General features: G+C 45.3%; 1 pseudogene; it reads right to left on the bottom strand.

Moving 5' to 3' along the window:
• Rpl37-ps5 (ribosomal protein L37, pseudogene 5) lies at positions 2316-2699 on the bottom strand (annotated as a pseudogene).

Here is a 22254-nt window from a genome sequence, read left to right as displayed (position 1 = left end):
CAATCCCACTTGGGAGGGAGAAGAAAGCAATCACAGGAGGCAGAGTTGAGGGACCTTGGTGGGAGAGGAGATGGGGAGGGGAAAAGGGGAACATGATTAGGTCTTTTGGGGAGGGTCATGCAAAAGATAAACCCTGAGGGCCAGGAGAATAAATAGAAATATGCAACCTCGGGGGTGGGGGTGGGAGGTAGGGCGACACTGTACAAAGTACCAGAGACCTGGGAGGTGAGAGACTTTCAGGACTCAAAGAGAGTCCTTAGATGAAATGCCCTACAGTGGAGAGAGGGAACTTGTAGAATCCACCTCCAGCAGAAAGACAGGGCATCAAGTGGAGGGATGGGGTTGCCATCCCACAGTCAAAAACTCTGACCCAGACTTGTTCCTGTCTGAAGGAAATTCAGGGACAAAAATGGAGAAGAGCCTAAGGGAAAGGAGGTCTAGTGACAGGCCCAAATTGGGAAGGGAAGGCTACAAGTCCTGATAGTATTACTGATGCTATGGTGTGCTTACAGACAGGATCCTAACTGTCCCCGCAGAGGCCCAGCAAGCAGCTGACTGAGACAGAAGCAGATACTTACACCCAACCAATGGACTGAAGTCAGGGACCCCTGTGGTTAAATTAGGGAAAGGCTGGAAGAAGCTGAGGAGGGCGACCCCATAGGAAGACCAGCTGTTTTAACTAACCCAGACCTTGGAGATCTCTCAGCCATTGAACCACTAACCAGACAGCATGCACTAGCTGGTCTGAGGCCCCTGACACATATACAGCAGAGGACTGCCTGGTTTGCCTCAGTGGGAGAAGATGCACCTAATGTTTGAGAGACTCGAGGCCCCAGGGAGTGGAGAGGCCTGATCGGAGGGGATATCTTCTTGGAAACATGGGGGAGGAGGAATGGGAAGAGGAACTGCGAGAGAGGGGGTAGGGTGGGAGGTTGCGGGAGGGGGAGTGGCGGGGCGGGGGTGGCGGCGGCGGTAACGATTGCACTATAAAAAAATAAAAGTAATAAAAATATTTCTTTATCTTACTATCTTTTATGCATATGAATAGTGTGCGTCTGTCTCCTGAGTGGTTTGATTCAGAGAGCAGCGCGTTTAGGTTTTCAGACCTATGGTCAGAGAACTCTTTACATTTCTCCTAATTCAACTTTTTATTCAAATGCTGTTCAGAGGGAAGAGGCTCACACGCTGGTGAACGTGTGGCAGGCCCCAACACCGAATTCTCCTGATTCTCCTCTGTATTGTATTCCTGCCTTATAGTTGAATGGTAGTGGCCGCAAAGCGGAAGTGAAGTCAGTCAGGCACAGAAGGAGACCTCGCCCTACTGCTGCTGTCTCTCTCGTCTCCCACAGCTGACTTCAGTCTCCGATGATAGTAGAGCTTCCTATTTAGTGTGTATCCTGTGGCAGCCTGGCCTTGCCCAAAGAGGTTATTTTCCATGTCTTCAGTTTCAGGAAGACTTTCTACTCCCTGTTTGAAGTTAGATCGGACCCTAATCCCAGCAAACGGAAATGCTGAATTGTCAGGACTCGGAATGGGATGTTTTTAGAAATAAAGCCATTAGTGTAATTAGTTGAGATGAGGTTGTTCTGAAGTAGCGTGGGCCTCCTCATTCAATGTGACAGGTGTCCTCTGAAAAAAGGACAATTTGGACACAGGACAGGCACGCCTACAGGGAAATGTTGAAAAAAAACGTTGAGCCTGTGTGGCAGCACAAATCTGCATTTCCTGGAGGGGCAGGGAGGCAGAGACAAAAGGATAACTGCAAGTCTGAGGCCATCCTGAGCGACATAGCAAGTTCTAGGCCAGCCAGGGATACAGAATGGTGTCTCAGAAACAGACCAAGCCAGGGAACGAGGCTCGTCTGAAACAGCAGAGGACTTCGTTAAGGGAGAACAGATGTGGGAATGAACTTCAGAGTACTCGGGATGGGCAAGACATTGGGTTCAACTCAGATTGCGGCGTGGATAAGCGTCTCAATAATCATACAGAATTGCTTGTTTGTTTTGTTTTGTTTTTGAGGAGCAAACCCTGCAGAAGGGACCCGCAGTGTACCTGCCTCCTGCCTCCATCCTGTCTGGCATATCATGTATGTCTCATTACTGAGTCACTCGTTCCCTACCTGTCTTTTTCTCTTGCCAACCTCACACCTGCTAAGTCAATCTAACAGAACCTTCATTTCCTCCGTATCTGGTCACCCTACATATTGACTGGGTTTCGATTGTGTCGCTCTCTGCCATCAACTGTCTCATCACCCAGCCTGTCTTCAGAGAGAAACATGTTTTGCCTGGTGCACAGGATCCTTACTCCTTTTTTTTTTTTTTTTTTTTTTTTGAAACCAGAACATTTATTTTATGATCGATTGAAATCCTCAAGATGAACTGGATGCTGCAACAGCTGCCCTCTTGGGTTTAGGTGTTGTTCCTTCACGGAATCCATGTCTGAATCTTCGGTAGACAATCTTTAGGTGCCTCATCCGACCAGTCCCGGTAGTGTTTCGCCTCTTAGCCTTGGCACTCCAGTTATACTTTCTCTTGCGCTTGGCAGGGTAGCCACATTTGCCACAGGTCGACTTCTGAAGGTGGTAGGCCTTGGAGCCACAGCGGCGGCACAGCGTGTGCGTCTTATTGCGACGCTTTCCAAAGGATGACGTTCCTTTCGTCATCTTGCTTCTACCGGCGAGGCCAAAGAGACCGGAAGAGCAGGATCCTTACTCCTGATGTTTCTTTAGTAATTTTCCATTCTCTGCCTCTAGCCCTGGTGCTCAACTACCAATTCCCTCTTGCTGCAAGGGACCCGATCTCTCTCTGTTGTGTGGCTTACATGAAATAAATCGCTAAGTGCAGCAGGAACATTATTAGTGAAGATCCTTCCTGTGTTTCTTAAGGGAATTTCTTGGTCCCCCCTCAGCCCCCAGTCTTTTTAACTCTGAGCCCTTCCTGCTGTGTGCATAAACCTCACTTGATCCTTCTGTGCAAGTGACCTTGGAAGGCAGGTGAATGGTATGTCTAAAGTCAGGGTTCTTAAAATCTGGCCGTGTGGAACTGGTGGTCTACGACATTGGTGCCACCTGGAGACTTGTGAGGAAGGTAGACACCAAAGCTAGACCCAGCCCGACTCACTAAGGTGTTGTGGGTGGGCCTAGCATGTGAGCCTGATGTGTATGACTGGTATGTGCTTAGGCATGAACAATATAAAGTGTTGACCTTGCTTTTCCATAGGGTAATATCCCAGATGCTTCCTTTCTGAGAAAGGGTCTCTGTTTCTAGACTTGGCTTGTGTGGTGCTTTGAATAGGTTTGGCCTTACAGACTCATGCGATTGAATACTTGGCCCACAGGGAGTGGCACTATTAGAAGGTGTGGCCTTGTTGGAGTGGGTGTGGCCTTGTTGGAGGAAGTGTGTCACTGAGGGGGCTGGCTTTGAGGTCTCTGATGCTCCTCAATCTCCACTCAGTATTGAACAGACTCTCCTCCTGGCTTCCTTCAGGTCAAGATGTAGGACTCTTGGCTCCTCCAGCACCATGTCTGCCTGCATACTTTCATGCTTCCTGCTATGATGGTAACGGACTGAATGTAAATGTTTGCTTTGGTCATGGTGTCTCTTTACAGAAATCCAAACTGAGATAACTGGCTCAGTACTTCCCATGTAGCTCAGGCTGGCCTCAAATTCTGGGCAATCCTCTTTGTCTCAGCTGGGAGTGGAGATGTGTGTCACTACACTTGATACTGGGACTTAAGAAGAACAGAGTTGGGGGGGGTTATAATTCTTATGCCATAGAGTTTACACTTTCACAATATACAGCTATTTTGATGATGATGATGATGATGATGATGATGATGATGATGATGATGATGATGATGGTTGTTGTTGTTGTCCTTTATAGTTTTGAGACAGGATCTCACTTTGTAGCCCAGGCTGGCCTCAAACTCACAACCCACTTGCCATCACTTCTGAAGTGGTAGAATTTGATGGGTTAAAAATAATCACATTCATAGAGTTTTCAATCGTGGCTGCCACTAGTGTTAGAACACTTCACCATCCCAAAAGGCAACCTTACTCCCATCACTTTCTGTTCTCCATTCCCTTTGGCCCCTGGGAACTGCGGTGTCTCTGAGAATTTGCCTACACTGGACGTTGTGTGAAAGAGAGTCAAAGGTGATGTGGCCCGTTGTGTTCTGGGTCTTCCATCAGCATGCTGTTCCCCAAGTTTGTCTATGCTATAGTGTTTATCAGTATTCCGTCCTTTTTTATTGCTCAGTAATATTCCATCATGCAGGTGGAGTACACTTGGTGCATCCCTTTGACTGTTGATATGACAGTTAGGTACACACCTGGCTTTATGTATCCAACACTGGGTGCAGCCGTTTGAGCCAAACATCTGTAGTAAGGTCAGAGAAAGGACTTTATCAGACACTGTTACTGGTGTTATTTCTCCTTTCCATGCCCACCAAACTCCCAACACAGCAAGAATTACTCACCGTGCCCAGGGTTTGTTATTCATGACATTGTCCTTGGGAGCTAACCTTGCTCCCTCTCCATTTTTGTCTTCTAGTCCTTACTTCTTGGTGTCTGGGGCATGAATGCCTTTGACCAGTCAGCCACTTCCCAGAAGTACTCAACACACCACTTTCCAATGTGCAGTTCCCTTACAGACTAACAACCCAGAGCCAGCAATCCCAGCCACTTCACGCTCTGTTTTGGTTTTCACCTCCAGCTGCTGTTTGCCTGCTGGCCTGCTCATCCTGGGAACAAGCAGCAGACGCCCGGGGGACAGCCCCTATGCTCCAGAACTCATGCAAGGCTTCTAGCTAACAACCCTAAGTCTGCTAGCTGTGTGTCATCCTCCCCACCTCAGAAACCACCATGAGGGCTCCAGTCACTGTTGTTTGGTCCTCCTGCCCCTCAGCTACCTCACTTCTTCCCCCTGTGGTCCTCTATGGTAGCTCCCTCCTCTTGGGATCCATGGACAATGGATCTTTATTGTCACCACAACACTTTCCCCATGTGGTGGCCCTGTCCTACTTAGACAAGAACAAAGCCTAATGGGACACTTTGCCTTGGCACGCTGCCAGATCTCTGATATTTGTGCCGTGTCCCAATTATATGTGATGTCTATTCAGTCTGATGAATGCCCTGCTGATACCGTAGTATGCTAGATTCTCCTTAATATGAGGACACAGATATTTCTACATTTTTACTGTTGGAATTACTTGTCCAATTACTTTTCTTAGTTATTTGTATATAGATATTATTTCATTTTACTTAAAAAACAAAACAAAACAAAACCTTCAGCTTCCAGTGGAGAAGTGGGTCTTTAAAAAGACCCAAGTCCAGCCAGGTAGTGGCTCACTTCTTTAATTCTAATACTAGAGAGGCAGGTCTCTGAGTTCAGAACAGCCTGGTCTACAAAGCAAGTTTCAGGACAGCCAGGGCTACACAGAGAAACCCTGACAATAATACTCAATCCTAATATACCACCACATAGAATATGTTTTATGGAACAACATATAGGCCTGCTCAGGAGACATGGTGACAGAGGTAGTGAGTGATCTTATTCAGGAAGGGTTAATGGCATTCTTTCAAGTGCTCTGTCTACAAATGGTCTTCAAGTCCCCTTGCACACATTCCAATAAGCCAACTATTTGTAGGTAATAGCTTGCTGTGAGGGAGGGGGTGGCCTGTTTCCTTGTCTTATCTGAATGTGTCACAGGCTGTAGCACATGACTGGTCACTCTCAGCCCTACTAACATTTGGATCTGATACTTCTTTACTGAAGCACTGGGGCAGAAAAGTCCTCCCTGAGCAGTATAGAATTCTAATGTATGCACATAGTTACTGATTTTTTTAGACAAGGTCTCCATGTATAGCCTGGGCTGGCTCAAACTTGTAAATCTGGGAATGGAGGTGGGCAAGTGCAGGGACTTGAATTTGATCCTGCGGTGTCATCAACGTGTTATCCTGGGAGTAGGAGAGGCCACTACCTATCCCTGATCATTGGTCTGCAGGCTCATGAGGACGGAGAGAAATTCCCTTCCTAGGCACAGTCACTGACACTGCTCTGGTAAACAACCCTCCCCTGCCCCGTAAGCAACCATAAAGAAACTTCCCAGCCACCAAGACATGAAAGTACAGGAGCACTGGTTGGGAAGAAGAAAGGGATCGGTGGGAGTGGAAGGGAACAAGAGGGGATAATGGCAGAGGGGAGGAGTGGATATGGTCAAAATCCATTATGTACGTGGACAAACATGTCATAATTACAATTATTGTCGTGTAGAATTAATATAGGATAATAAAAACCTTTAAGAAAAAAATCTATGCTGAGTGAGGGTGGTGCAAACCATTAACCCCAGCACTTGGGAAACTGAGGCAGGAGGATTTCTGAGTTTGAGACCAGAGCAAGTTCCAGGGCAGCCAGAGCCACAGAGAAGCTTTTTCTTAAAAGAAAAAGAAAAATCTGGGCATGGTAGTGTATGTGGTCATCTCATTGTCTAGAGACAGGTTCAGGAGGGTCTCTGGAGCCCTCTGACCAGCCACCCTAGCCTGGTCAGCGAGCTCTAGGCCAATGAGAGACCCTGTCTTGGAAAATAAAAAGTAGATGGTTCTCAAAGAACAGAAGCCTCACCCAAAAGTTGACCTTTGACTTCTACACACACACACACACACACACACACACACACACACACACACAGAGCCATATATATATACACACACTCAACACACACACTTATACACACACACAAATAGAAACACATGCATGCACACACATACATATATACATACACACACTTAAACATTGACATTCACACACAGTTATTCAACACACACACTCACACACATAATTATACACACACACGCACACTCAACACACACTCACACACATACACAAATAGACACACATGCATGCACATACATACATACACCCAAGCACATATACACATACACTCAACACATTCACACACACTTACTCAACACTCTCACACACATAATTATACACAAATACACACATATGCATGCACACACATATATACACATAAGTACATACACACACACACTCGACACTCACACACACACTCATACACACACAGTCTCCATCTTGCTTGCATCCCACACCCTGCTTGCTTTATAAGAACTTGACAAGCATCCCTGGCTTTTGCAGGTAACTTCCATGTTTTACGTGATGATATCTGAAGTATTTTATCCTGTGGTTCCCCAATGAAAGTAGACAAAAATGTTTCCAAACATTGTTAACATTCTGGAAGTTGAGGGGAACAAGTGTGGTGGTCAAATCTCTGTGGGTAACCAATATGCTAGTGTCAGAAGGAGCCCTGAAATGCAGCCGTCTCCTTGCTGGGGGGAGCCCTCCGCACCATTTTTTTGGCAGTGGTGGTCATTAGTGAAGATTGTGTGAACAGCTTCAGTCTACTTTTGCTGAGCTGCCTCGTGGTATCCTACACTTGCCAGCAGGCCTCAGCTTGCCCCTGTGATAGCAGTGCAGCCCCAGGGTTCTGTAGAGGAAGGTGCACTGAGAAAGGTGAAAGTCTCGGGGGCTCAGGTGCACGGAGACACGGGCCTGTAGTCATGGTTACATCACCGGTGAAGCCTGTTGCACATGCAGTTCTTTCTGACCAAGCAGAATGGTCCTCTAGACAGGCCTGACTCCTACTAGCAAACACACTAGCTTAACATGCTAGCATGAAGAGGCATGTGCAGGCCACACGAGTGTCTGCATACTAGAAGGTGGCCCACTGCAGGAAGAGGAGCACATGGCTTCGGATCCATTAGATGTTTCTCACACATCGGCTAAAGTAGGAGGTACACTCCTTCATATTTTAATTGTATGAGGAGTGGAACATTATGACATTTCGATATTTAGGAGTCCTTTGAAGGTCCTGCATCTGCACACGGAAGACCTAGAGTTCTGAGCTTTAAGTAATCTTTCAGGTACATTTTATGTACACCCGTATTTAGGGACTATCTCATTAACATTTATAAGTATGTTATTTAGAAACGCATATTGGGTGTGGGGAGGGGGATGGCCCAGTAGGTAAAGGTGCTTACTGCCGTGCCTGTTGACCTGAGTTGGATTCTCAGGACACACACACACACACACACACACACACACACACACACACACACTAAATAAATAATAAAATTTAAAGAAGTTGAATAATTTATTGAGTCTGCAAATGTAGCTCAGTTGACAGATTGCCTGCTTAGTATGCATGAGGCCCTGGGTTCAATCCCAGCACTTTGTATTCTGGATGTGGTGGTGCAGAAGCGTAGGAGCTCAAGGTCATCTCTGGCTACGTAGTGAGTTTGAGGACGGCTTAGGCTTAGGCTATGTGAGATGCTGCCTCGAAAAATTAAAAAGTTTATTGGGAACTTTTATATGTTTACCCACATGCACACACACACAGTTTTGATTCTTAAAGAAACAGAGTCTAGCAATATAGAAAGACCTGTACTAGAACTGTAATCCTCTTTTTTCTGCCTCCTGAGCCTTGGGATTACAAGTGTGTATCACCATACTATTTTTTAATGTGGAAATTTTAAAAAATATGAAAAAGGAGAAGGAAGGTAACACAATATAGAAAGCTGACTACACAAAACTGCCATATCTTCTGAAAGATTCTGTTCTCTGAATCATTTAACTATTTACAATTTAAGATCTATCTATCTATCTATCTATCTATCTATCTATCTATCTATCTATCTATCATCTTTTTGTTTATTATCTATCTACCATCTATCAACCATCAACCATTCATCCATCTATCATCTATCTATCTATCTATCTATCTATCTATCTATCTATCTATCTATCTATCTATCATCTATCTATCTATCTATCTATCTATCCATCCATCCATATATCTTTTGGGCTAAGAATTAATCTTAGTGCTCTGTGCATGTCAGGCAAGTTGTGGGAAAATACACACAGCTAAGAATCACAAGTACTAAAGGTTTAGAAAGAAAAACATTAATTTAGTCCCCCACTTTTCTCTGCATTCTGGTTCCTGAGACACTTTGCTAGGAGTCTATGTTAGTTTTTTCTGTATTTATTTTTCTAAGCAATATGGTCATATTACACATTTAGTAGTTTATTTTGGATATGATCTCTTGGCTTTCTAATATAGTTGAGGATTTAGTTCATTTAAAAACTTTTATTATCTATTTATTTTTTTGAGGCAGAGTTTGGGTTTTCATTAAATCACATTAAAAATGGATTTTAAGCATGAGAGCTAAGAGCAAGAGGCACTCAAAAAGACACACTTGAGAGCATGGGTGTGAGCTTTTCTGAGAGTCTTAGGATTAGCTCTCTATGACACACTTTCTCTGCTTCTCTTCCTCATCCTTCCAACCTGGTGAGCTCCCCACGGGGGTAGGGACGAGAGATAGTCATGTCTTCCTATTATTTGTGTCAAATTGGTCATTGTTTTGCTTTTTCCTGGAGTTAATAAGTATAACAATTAAGTTAATTAAAAGTAAAAAAAAAAAAACAGTTTCTAATGGGTCTACCAAGGCATTTACAATGAAAATGGATCATTTATATTTAATTCTGACAAAATAATAAAATCAGGAGTGCTTAGAGATAGATTCTCAGGCACATGTTCTTGATGGTTTAGAACTATCACAAAAGACACACTCTTGCACAGATGCCATGGGAGCACCACACAGACACTTGTGTAAGGGCAGCTGCCCGAGTGCTCTGAACTGTTGCCGACCCCGTTACTAACAAAAGAGTTAGCACTCGAAATTGACCACAGAGTCCCCCTGACTTTGCACTTGCATATGCTCAGGCGTTCCTACGGTCCATGTATCAAAGTCCATTCTTGAATAATTATCTCTGAAGAACACCTTCATCATTTAGCTTGATGCTACCTACCCTGCGTATTTTCATTCTAACCACTTCAACAGATCTTTTCCATAAACCTTCTTGTAATGGTCTTCCAAATGCTCGACCACATCACACAACCCAAGCAGGCTGTGATCCCTGTGATGTCCTGCTCATCCCCCTCGGTGTCTGCCTCGGTCGGTCCAGGTTTTCTCGCTCTGCGCACATGTGATATTCCTGATCCATGTTCATTTTCTTCGTTTCTGTTCTTGTTTCTAGAATTCACATGAGATGGGTTATAGATATCATAGGTTGATTCCTAATTTCATCCCTCTTCTTCCTCTTACTTCCCCTTGGGTTGGTTTTCAGTCAGCCCTGTCTGACAAAACCTGCCTTGAATTGATTTTGTTTTGGCTACTACTTTGTAAGAGCCCCTCTTACGCATGCGTCCTTCGGTGAGTAAAATGGACCTTGCACAGGCTCGGTAGGCACTGTGCTACTGGGCTCTGCCCTCAATCCAGTTTGCTTTTATCTCCCCAGCTTTCCAGTACCTTCTAACTCATGTCGAATGGATGCTGTCTGTCTGTCTGCCTGTCTGTCTGTCTCTGAGGGTAGTAATTGATATTTTCTTGGCGTTTTAATCTGATATTAGGATTGCTCTTTCCTCCGTTTTTCTGATCATTTTATTATTTTATTTATTCATCAGATACATTGTGACAGGGGCGATTGAAGATGTTGGAGACACATGTAATGGCAAATAAGATAAATGCCCCTGTCCCTTTGAATATCATAGTGTAGCAAGGGAGGATAATAAATGAATGAATTGGATTCTGACTATGAATCAGGACTGAGCTGGCTCAAGTTACTGTTTTTGAAGTGGAAAGAAGTCTCTCTCTCTCTATCGCTTGCCTGTTTCCTACACTGTGACGACTCAAAGCCTGTGCTCAGCTGAGCCTGCACACTAGAGTTTCTACACACTGCAGCTTGGCACAGCCTGGGCTTCCTCATAGCGTGATGGCTATTAGCCAAGGGAACAAAGTTCCCAAAGCCTGAGCCGTAAGAGTCTGGGTTAGAGCATGCTCGTTAAGGCTGACCCTATTCACTGTGGCCTTGAGAGTTAATAATATTTCATTATTCCTTCACAGTGTCATTGGAGCTGGGCAGGATTGGGGGATAAAAGTATGTCATTAGGCATCTGTTTTAGGGGTGTGGGCCTCATGTGTGACCTACAGTGAAAGCTGCTGAGATGAAGAGAGGGTACAGTGGCAGATCCCAGAAATTCCTCAGATAATATTTCTTTTCTCTAACCTTTTTGTCCCTGGCTTATAACTGTAGAAATTAAGGCACAAAGAGACTAAGTAACCATCCTGAATGCCACCCAGGGAGCTGTAGAAGAGGAGGTGGGTGGCATTTGCAGTCAATGGATTATATTAAAACAAACATAAAAACAACTCATTGTAGTTGGACAGGGATACAGGTAGAATGTTCATAACGCAGCATTTAGGAAGCTGAGGCGGGGGGGGGGTCCCCAAATTTGAGTATAGCATGGGCTATACAGCATTATCTCAACCAAACCGAAACAAAACACTTATTCCTACCACCCCCTCACCCACTCAGTCAGTCAAACCCCCAAACCACCACCAAACATCAATTTCTAGAGAAATTTTTTTTGAGAAGAGGAATAACAGCAACCTGCCCGAAAGGCCTGGTTAGAGGCCAACCAAACCAAACCAAACCAAACCAAACCAAACCAAACCAAACCAAACCAAACCCCCTGGGAGCTGGTGACTTAGCAAAGCTAATCTACCTTCTGTTCTGTGGGTCTTTACTGTGCTGGAGTGCCTTCTGATTTGCCAAAGAGGAAAATTGAGAATGTTGACCATACTTATTTAAATTCATTCACAAGAGCTCTGAGAAGGGCCGGGGCACACTACCCTTTCACATTTTGTAATCATTTCCAACGGAGATCTGTACGGATAGACGGTCAGTGTTTCCATCTATGACTGAAGGCTCATTGCTTTTTTTTTCTTTTCAAGATTTGTACGTGGGTGTGAGGGTGTGAGGGTGTGAGGGTGTGAAGGTGGGCGTCTGCAGAGGCCAGAAGGACTATATCTCCTGGGGCTTCCCAAGATGGGTGCAGGGAATGGAACTGGGGTTTTTTCCAAAGAGCAGTAGGCTCCTTTAACCTTTGAGCCATCTTGCTAGCCCCCAGATAGATTTGTTTAAGCAAGCAATTTAAGAGCCTTTCATTCAGGTCTGGGAAGCATTACAGAGGGGACTCTTCAAGGCTGGACTTGCTGTTTCAGAATTCTGAGTCCACAAAACTCTTTTGTTAACGAATACTGTACTTTACATGTGACTCAGCTGTTTTCAGTCTTTTGCAAGAGCACGACGGGCTATTTCGCCTTTGGCCACCAGATGGCAGAGTGCTGCTGTGCTATGATATTTGGACTTTTTTTTTTTTTTTTTTTTTTTTTTTTTTTTTTTTTCCTGGTGAATTTTTATGACTGGAAGACCAGCGTCTTGAATCTTACGAGCAGTTACAATTTTGGGAAACTTTGAAATGTGATTCTTCCTATCTTTTTCTGTCTTGTGTTTTTGATGCAGGTGTCACTTTAAATATATGATCGTCTTGGAGTCGGGATTATAGATCAGATTATAGTGCCATCACGCCTGGCCCTCAACCTTGCTTTGATGTTGTCTATTCTCATTTCTTCGTTGATACTTAGGACGGTATGATTGAACTACAATCAGACTTTGATAGAAAGAGCTTCGGTTTTTTTTCTTAATCATTTATCAGCTGCTGCTGTTTATTTACTTGATGGTATTTGTTGTTTGAGCCAAGGTCTCATTATGTGGCCCTAGCTGTCCTGGAACTTGCTATGTAGACCAGGCTAGCCTTGAACTCACAGAGACTTGCCTGCCTCTACTGGTAATTGTTGCTTGAAAATCAGCTTTTGATTGCATAACAATTACTTTGTGTGTGTGTGTATGTGTGTGTGTGTGTGTACGCACTTGTGTCATAACAGAAGTCAGAGGACAATGTGGATGTCAGTCCTTGCCTTCTACCTCATTCTTGTTCACTGCTGTGCTAGCTAGGTGAGATAGCCTGTGATGATTTTCACAGCACCACCTTCCATGCCCTAGGGGTCTGTTTGAGTTATGGACAGTATGCTAATAGGTCTCCTTCTTACATAGGTTCTGGGGACCTGAACTCAGGTTGCTGGGTTTATATAGTAAAGCCATATCCTCAGCCTGCCCCCCTGTACCCTCTTCAGATATGGTCTCACTGTGACTACTATGGCTGTCTTGGAGGTCACTATGTAGACTTCGGTGACCCTGATCTCAGAGATCCACCTGCCTCTGACTTCCAAGCACTGGGATTAAAGGCTCACACCACCACACCTGGCTACCTTTTCTTTTTTTCCCCCACTTTGAAGGAGTAAGTGAAGGAAACTGTGAGGTTTAAAAACCTCCTTCATTTCAGCTTACTTGCTTAGGATGCTGTGTTGCGTCCCGAGGGACTTGGGAACACCTTCCTCACTTGAATTTGTACCTCAAGAGCAGAGATATTACTAAGGATCTACGAGAACAGGATGGCAGGAAGGTTCGGCTATTCTAGCCAGGCATTTTATTTTTGGAGAGAGGCAGGAATGAAGATTCGTGTACACAGACAACAGAAGTCTCCCCTGTGTGGTTTGGCTGAAATATTAAAATTATAGGGCTCGCCAGAAGCCAGGGGGTTGTACAGAGTCCGACCACTTTGAGAAGAGTGAAAGTCTCATACCATAACTGTGATTGGTATGCAAAGCTTCTACCTCAAGCTGGTGCCTGAGGATTAGAAATGGATTATGCGGAGTTCCTCGAAAGAAAAGCGTCGCCTCTTGTCACTTCTCTTTATCCTCTTGGCCCAGCTCATGAGCTGAGCAGCTCATGAGCCCAATCAGTGTGTCAGGAGCCCCAGACCCGACTTGTTAGGAGAATGCAACAAAGAATGTAGTCTCCAGGATCCAAGAGAGGGCGAAGCGAAGCAGGTTGCATCCATGCTGTGAAGGGTCTGTGTCAATAACAGTCCCGAAACTGCTCCCTCTGGTGGTCAGAAGTGGCATTTGCTACTAACCTGGCGTTCAGACCCGACCACCTGCCTTCAAATTCTCTTGGGTTTACTCATTTCACTGGGAGGGCTCTGGAGCTCACTGGGTCCTGCCCTTGACTCTCAAAGTTTCTCCTCCTCCTGTGGCAATGAAAAAGCTATATCTTGTCACTCTTCGCCCCAAGTGTATGTTCTCACCCGGAAGCCAGCAGTCCCCGCCGCAGTCAGGGCCAGGGGTTTACGAGGGAATCTTGCTTCCTCCAAGCTCTCTAGTGAGGCGTTGGAAGGATGAACGAGTTGCCCTTTCTTAATAATTCGAACTTTCAGCTATGTTTTGAAACCCTTGAATTGTCAAGGCCACGCAAGCGGAAAGCATTACGATTATTTATTGCCACAATTGCTGTCTGTCGGCTTCTCCACTGACACCCAAGGCCCCTCATCCATCTCTATGAACATCAAACAGATTACCAATGCTTAAGGAGAGAAGCGCTGTCACGCAAGATTCATAAAGAGATGCAACTTGCAGGGCCCACCTCCTTGGTATCTGACATCACTCAGGGGATTGACATAGAGCAAGCCGCACCCAAGCACAGATGCGTGAGTGAGCTCCAGGGCAACACTTCTGAAAGGTGGCCTTTTCTTTTCAGAAGGCATTGTCCTGGGGTAGCAGCTTTGTTTCCTGACACCTTGTCTTGTCCTGAAAGACACATCGGTTATACCTTCCCCGACATCAGAGAGTTTGCTAGAGCCTGGTTGAAGAGAATCATAATAAAAATCTATAAGCACAGGCTTTTATGTATTTCACTTTTATTGAATTCGTTTTAGTATGAAAGCAGCCTATTTTGTAGCATTCAGCATGGTGTCCATCTGCTGATGGAATACTTCATGTGAGCACAGAGGGGCTGCAGGCAGATAAGGGAGAGAAAAGGCCAGGCTGGGGGAATGGAGTTGCTATTGCTTTCTGAGGGTGGGCGACTCCTGCAACATTCATTTCCTTCTTGCCTTTCTTTTGTGTATGTGTTTTTTTTTCCTATAAGATGGAGAGAGTTACTGATATCTTTAAGAGAAAACTCACACCAGACTACTAATCAAATAAATGAAAAAAAAAAAGTTGACCGAACGAACACGGCATTGAATCTGCTCCTGGGTAAAAGCTTTCCTCATAGTTTCTTGTTTGTTTGGCTTCTGGAGACAGGGGCTAACCACGTAGCCCAGGCTGGCCTTGAACTTGAGCTCTTTGCACTTCAGGCTTTTGAGTGCTAGAATTACAGGCTCTTTCAGATTGTCAATTGATATGTTTTGTAGCTCAGGCTGGCCTCAAATGCTTTCCATATAGCCGAGGATAACTTTGAACTTCTGATCCCCCTGCAGTCACCTCCCTTGGTGCTGGGGCTACAGATGTGAGTTATCAGGCTTGGGTCTAGCTGTTTCCAGGATCTAGCTTCCTCCACCCCCAACCCCTGGGACTGGGCTTTACCTATTGGGCTATCTCACACTGTCCCCATCTCTCATTTTTCTCCTTGGGCATGTTTTCCACCTCTGTACACCCAACCATTGCTGCTACAGGTGCTGGAGAGGTCAGGGGTGGCTGTCTCTCCCCACTGTGTCTTTTTTTTTTTTTTTTTTTTTTTGGTTCTTTTTTTTTTTTCGGAGCTGGGGACCGAACCCAGGGCCTTGCGCTTCCTAGGTAAGTGCTCTACCACTGAGCTAAATCCCCAGCCCCTCCCCACTGTGTCTTAACTCGGCATGGTTACATAACCATGCTCCCTGTCATGCAGTGTGCTCCATCCCACCACAGGGCAGCAGGGACAAGCCACGGGGTGACCGGGTGTGGGCAGGACACCTCATCCTCCTGTTAGTGCCCCAGTGTGGAGCCTGCTGATGATAATGAAAGACCCCCCCTTGAAAGGGAAATTATACAAGCCTAAGGTCCACAACTATAAAAGTAAAAAGTAAGTTTTAAGATCCACAGACTCAGAGCTGAAACAGGCCTGGGCAGGTCCAGGCACGCCCAGGCCCTGAGGGGCCTGCCCGCTGTTAAGACTAACAGACCATAAAGATAAGGAAGGAGGAATGCAGAACCAGCCTGAGGTATCGGAACCATAGGCCATCTGGCAGGAAGGAATAAGCCCCTAGCCCCTGACATTCCGGACGCCCCAGCCTGCACGCACTCTTTTGCTGTGTTTTAACCTCATTTGGATAAGTTTGAACTAGTCAATTGTGTAACCATACCTCTGTCCCTCATTTGAATATGTTTAAACTAGCCAATTGGGTGTAACCATACATCCTCGCCTCATTTGAATCCACCAATCAAGTCCCTGTAACCATGCATCTGCTTCTGTATGCCTGCTTCTGCTCCCCAGAACCCTATAAAAACCCGTCCCTGGCTCTGCTGGGCGCGCCAGTCCTTCCGAGCTGACTGAGACGCCCGCAGGTGCCTGTGTAGACGTCCACAGGTACCTGTGTATCCTGACAATAAACCCTCTTGCTGATTGCATCCAGTGGTCTCGGCCTGGTCATTGGGCTTGGGGATCTCCTTCCCGAGGGAAGATTCTCACTGAGGGTCTTTCAATAGTTGTGGTAGCAACCTCTTCTCTGTCTACAGCGGCTGCGGCTTCAGAGCAACTGTGACGATTTGCAGGGACCTAAGAATCAGGCCACTGCCTCCTGTACCAGCTGTATGTGATTCCACTCTGACTGCATGTGGCCCTTGGCCTCAGGAGGTGCTAAGGCAAATAGACCATAGGAGCTTGACTAAAGAGGGACTCTATGTGTGTGATTACGGAGAAATCCACCAACAGGTTGGGGTGAGCCTTGCTAACGGAGTGACTGCTTTGGGGTCATTCACAGTACTGTAAGCAAGCCTGTCGGCGCCAGCACCGACACGGTACCGAGAATCGGGCGAAAGCCTGCGGGATGAAAGAAACACACACACACACACAGAGGTTATTGTGTCAAGCCAGGAGAGGAAGAGAGGGAGAGAGAGGGAGAGAGAGAGAGAGAGAGAGAGAGAGGAAGAAGAGAGGAAGAGCAGAAGAGAGAGTGAGAGAGATAGGAAGGAGGAGAGACTCCTGTAGCTTTATTCACCACTTATATATCCAAGTTCTCCAGGTAGAAAATATCTGGGAAGCACAGTGGGAAACCCTGTCTCGTGACTACCTGGCTCCTGACTTCGGTAACAAAAGACCGACTACGAGACCTGAATTAATTAGGGAGAAATCCGAGAAGACCAGCCTAAATCTCAAGGATAAAGGCTGAGGAAGCAAAAGGCAGAAGTAAATTGACCACCACCCAGGTGTGGTCCAGGTGTGTCGGTTCCACATGCATCAGCGGGCTCAGCAGAGGTCATGCAGTGGAGACACCGGGTGTTTACTACTTGGTCTTTTCTTCCTGTGCCATAAATACATGGGAGAGGCCTCTGTCCAACAATCCCATGACTTTTACAAAGTGGACAGGCCCAAATCCAATATGGCTCACTACACAAGCCCTCACTTGTGCTCTGTAAGCAGGCCCATAAACTTGTTAGTTCTCAAAACTCTGGTTTGTCATTGGTCCCTGGTAGGAAGGGGTTGTTTGTTTAAGTCTCCCCAAGGTAAAAGATCCAAAAACAACATTTTGTCTTCTTTCCATGGCTGTCTCCTGCCTGTGAGTTCTCCCAAGTAAGTTTGTCAGATGGGGAACGGGCACTCAAGAGTCTGACATGGTGAGTCAGTGGGCAAGGAGGGCTAGCTCAAGCTTGACATGTGGGTGCTGCATCAGGTAAGATACCAGCAGTTAGTCTTTGGCCTGAGCAGTCTGCCCTTGGTCAGCGAGATGCTAGTGGCCTGTCTTACGGATGGAGAGGCCAAGGTAGGCTCTGTGAGGCACAGGCTGTCCATGCTTTAAACAGGGCATGGGCTTGTCTGCAGATGTGGTCTGAGACTCCAGAGGGTTCATCTTTCCAGCCACAAGTCCAAGTCCTTGGCTGCTCTTGGGCAAGAGCTTGTCTACACTGTTCCTGGGGTCCCTTCTGGGTTGACTGTGGCCTCTCCCTGCAGAAAGTGTGGTGGTTATGGCAACTGTCGTCGGCAGAGGAGAAGACCATACCCTGGAAGGCATTTATCTATGCTCAGCTCTACAGGGCCACAATTCTTCCTGCTCGGTGGGATGCATATCCTGCTGTCCCTCTGGGATCGTTCTAAATTTGATATTTCAGCACGACCTGTTTCTAGCGCTAAAAAATGTATTTCTTCTACATGTGTTCATTATCATGTAGGGAATCGTCTCTTCTCAATTATCCTGATGACTTAGAAGCTGGTGGCCCTAGATTTTCTGCCTAAATCTCAGTCTCTTCATGATGTCAGGACAATAGCTTTGTTGTCCGTTTCCTGCTTTTAAGTTTCCAGGGAATAGTGTTATCTTAACATTTTTCCGAACATTTATTTATTTCGTGTGTGTGTGTGTGTGTGTGTGTGTGTGTGTGTGTGTGTGTGTGTGTAGGTCAAAGGACAACTTGCAACAGTCATTTCTCTTCTCCTACGCGGGTTCCAGTGACTGAATCCAGTGCTGTCAAGCTTAGCGAGTGCTGCTACCTGCTGAGCCATCTCCCCAGCCAGAAAGTGAGTTACTGCAGATAGGCCCCATGCCTTTTCCTCTTTCCCTTTGCCTGAGGCCACTCCCGGCCCTCTTCAGAGAAAGGCTGTGCAGTGACTGGCAGGTAAAGGATAGCCGTTTGGAGTATGAGTTTCTGAATTCTTTTCAATGCTAGTGTTTGAATCCAGGGTCTTGCTCATGTTATACAAGCTCTCCACCACGGGACTGAATACCCAGTTCCAAAGTCTTGATTTTGATTGAGTTCTGTGGTCTTTAAAATCTCCCATAAAAGATTTCCCATAACATATGGCTCTGACTGGTACCAGTAACTGAAGGCTGAGGCGTCTACTGAGTGTTTCCAGGTTCATGACTCTTGAGGAAAGGATTCAGGAAGGAGGCAGAGTAGGGAGTTTATTTCAGGGCGAAGGCTGTATTCAAGCGTAAGTCTAGACTTCTCAGGAGAGAGTTGTGTTGTGGGACTTCAACTGCCTTGTGTTATGGGCAAAATTCAGTGGATGAAAGAGACTGAGATTTAGGCAGAAAATCGAGGGCCACCAGTGTCTCAGTCATCAGGATAATTGAGAAGAGAGGATTCCCTGAGTGAACACATGTAGAAGAAATACATTTATCCTGTTTGGTGACTACGGTGGGTGACTAGGATGGTCCTACATGTGAACAGCTTTGGCTAAAAAGATACTAGCAAATGTGACACAACCAGATGATTGAAAACGGCGCACTGAGACTTGTGTTCCACATCTCCATTACGACCGTTTGCTCAAAGGAAGGAGACGCACCCAAGGGACTCAGGCCCCCTGAGTTGAGCTCAGATGAAGACGAATTCAAATAAGGTAAGTGGGGCTGGGGAGATGGTTTAGTTGGCTGTATTCACTGCTCAAGCGTGAGGACCCGAGTTTGAATCCCTAGTACCCATATAAAAAGCCAGGCCTTGTGGTATGCATTGTAATCCCAGCATTGGGGAGGCAGAGACAGATTCCTGGGGCTTACAAGACAGCTATGCTAGCTTAACCACTAGTTAAAGCCCACGTTAATGGTAAGGGATTCCATCTCACAACGATCTCCACATGTCCCTGCACACTTGGGCACAAACCATCGGTGAACTGAGGATGTGTGAGACATGGGTATTTGTTATTAGCATGGAGGCTTCATGGTGGCTTGTTTCAGGTCATACCATCACATTGTGAATTGCCCTCCGAATTCATATGTGATGGGGAATTTTGGAGGGACATTGAGGGACACTGAGGGTCAGATACTGAGTGTTCCTTGGGATCAGTGCCCTCAGAACATGAGATACAGGATGGCTCATGTTCTCTCCCTTTCATTCTCTCACTTCGGTGGGGGTCACGTGAGGTCACAGGGATGAGGCGATTGTCCAAAAGCCAGGAAGACGAGCCTCACCAGAGACTATCCATGCGGTCAATTTGATCTTGGGTTTCCAGTTTCCTCAACTATGAAAGAAGAATCTTGATAGGTTAAGCTTGCTCAGCTTATGGCATTTTGCTACGGCCACCAGTTTAGACTGCCACCGATACAGAATCCATGCAAGGAGCAGAGTGAAAACCATGGTGTAGGCAACTTTCAGTCTGGTGTGTTTTCCACATTTTCTGTATCTCCTATCTCCTAATATCTATTATTACTGTTACCATTACTATTTTTTTTCTAATAGAGTTTTTCTATTCAGTACAAGCTGGCCTTGAACTCAAAATGTTTATGTGCCAGCTTCCTGGATGCTATCACTTCAAGCGAGGGCCCCATTCCCTGTATCCCTCAACACTTTGCATGAATGCAAGCATGGAAGTTTGCAAGTTTTCTTGTTACCTTTTCCAAGTTCATTCAATTTTCTCTCCTTGTCCAAGTTTATTCAATATTCTTGCCTTCTTTGTGGACTCTAGCCAAATATTGGCATGTTCACAGCAGCCTGCTTTTTATATGCTGGGAATTCCTATCTTCTGATTATCTCTCACATTGCCAAGTGCAGCAAACTGTCTTAATCTGCCACACATCTTGATTTTCCAAACTGTGCCCCCACCTCCCACAGTGTGCTGGCTAATTTTATGTCGATTTGACCCAGGCTAAAGTCATCTGAGAGGGAGGAACTCAACTGATTGGGCTGTAGGCAGGCATGTAAAGCATTTTCTTAATTAGTGATTGATGTGGGATGATCGAGCCCACTGTGGGTGCTGCCATCCCTTAGGCTGGTGCTCCTGAGTTTCATAAGAAAGCAGACTGAACAGGCCAGCATGTAGCAACCCTCCATGATTCTGCATTTGTTCCTGCTTCCAGATACTCAACCTGTTTGAGTACCTGTCCTGATTTCCTTCAGCGATGGACTGTGGATTTGGAAATATAGCCAAACAAAACCCTTTCTATCTAAACTGCTTTTGGTTATGGAGTTTCATCATAGTAATACTAACCCTAAGAATCCCCTTTTGTAAATGTGGGATTTTCTACCCTCACCAAAGTTCCCAAAATAATGACTCTGAGACTGAATTATTTTGAATAAATGCCTAGGCCAAAAGCCTTGGCTTTTTTCCTGCTGGTTGACAACTCAGTTATCCCATTTATTCTATGCTAAGTCCTGCCACGTGGCTACTTGGCTCTCCTCAGGTGCAGGCAACTGTCTCCATTAATGTTCTGCTGAATCTCCTCTGCACCTGACAGCTTCCCAGAATCCTCTCTCCTTGCCAGAATTTCCGCCTCCTATTTCCTACCTAAGGTAATTGGCAAACAGCTCATTTATTGACAGGTGATGCTTCCAAACAGAACATAAGAGATTCTCTCTATGGCTGTTCCTTGCCCATTTCAAATGATAACTTTACAATAGAGAGGGGAAGAGTTTGAGACACAGTCCTAACACAGGCTGAACATCCTTTACCTGAAGTGCTTGGGACCAGAAGGAATTCGGATTTGGGATTGATTCCCCTGCCTCCATCCCAGATTTTGAAATATTTACTTGGATTGTCATTTGAACATTCCCAATCTACAAAGTTGAAATGCTACAAAATCAGAAATTGAGTGCAAAAAAGTTATTATTTTGGACTAGGGATGCTCAATCTATATTTTATGATTACTTTCTAATTAATATACACTACATACATATAACAGTTTTTTGGTTTGTGTCTGTGTGTGTTTGACAAGGTTTTGCTATGTATCCCTGGTGAGCTTGGGATTTTCTCTGTAGCCCAAGCTGGCCTCAAACTTAGAGCAAATCTTCTGAGTGTTGGGATTACAGGTGTGTTACCATCCCTGTAAAATTCCTATTCAAACTAAAACCAATGCTGAAAATAATTTTATAGCCACTGGTAAGTGATTAAAACAATGGACCCTTGATTACATAACTGAAGTGTTAGCCATCATGGGGTGTAGCTCAGCAGTACAGCAGCTGCGAAGCTCTGGGTTCAATTGCCAACACCACAAAAATTCATAACAAAAATTTCAGATATCACATTATATTTACTGGTTACTAGGCTTATGATTTGTTTAAAAAAGCATAACCAAAGCCAGGGTCCCTGAATTCTGACAAGGAAATTTATGATACTGTAACCAAAGAATGACTCCTGACTTTAATTGTTTTCAAAACCTTATTTGTAATCCATTTGGAAAATTAAACTGCACACTATAGCACTAAGATTATGCACATGAACATGCACAATTAGGGAACTGCGTGATTTTTATTTCTTTTAATGTGTTTTAACAGATGTTTTCTAAATATATACTTATTAAAAATACTATGTATA

The sequence above is a fragment of the Rattus norvegicus genome, chromosome 9 (assembly GCF_021556685.1).
Source record: "Rattus norvegicus strain SHRSP/BbbUtx chromosome 9, alternate assembly SHRSP_T2T, whole genome shotgun sequence".
In the NCBI taxonomy this organism is placed as follows: Eukaryota; Metazoa; Chordata; class Mammalia; order Rodentia; family Muridae; genus Rattus; species Rattus norvegicus.
Note: the sequence above shows the minus strand (reverse complement) of the source record. Positions and strands in the feature narration are given on the sequence as shown.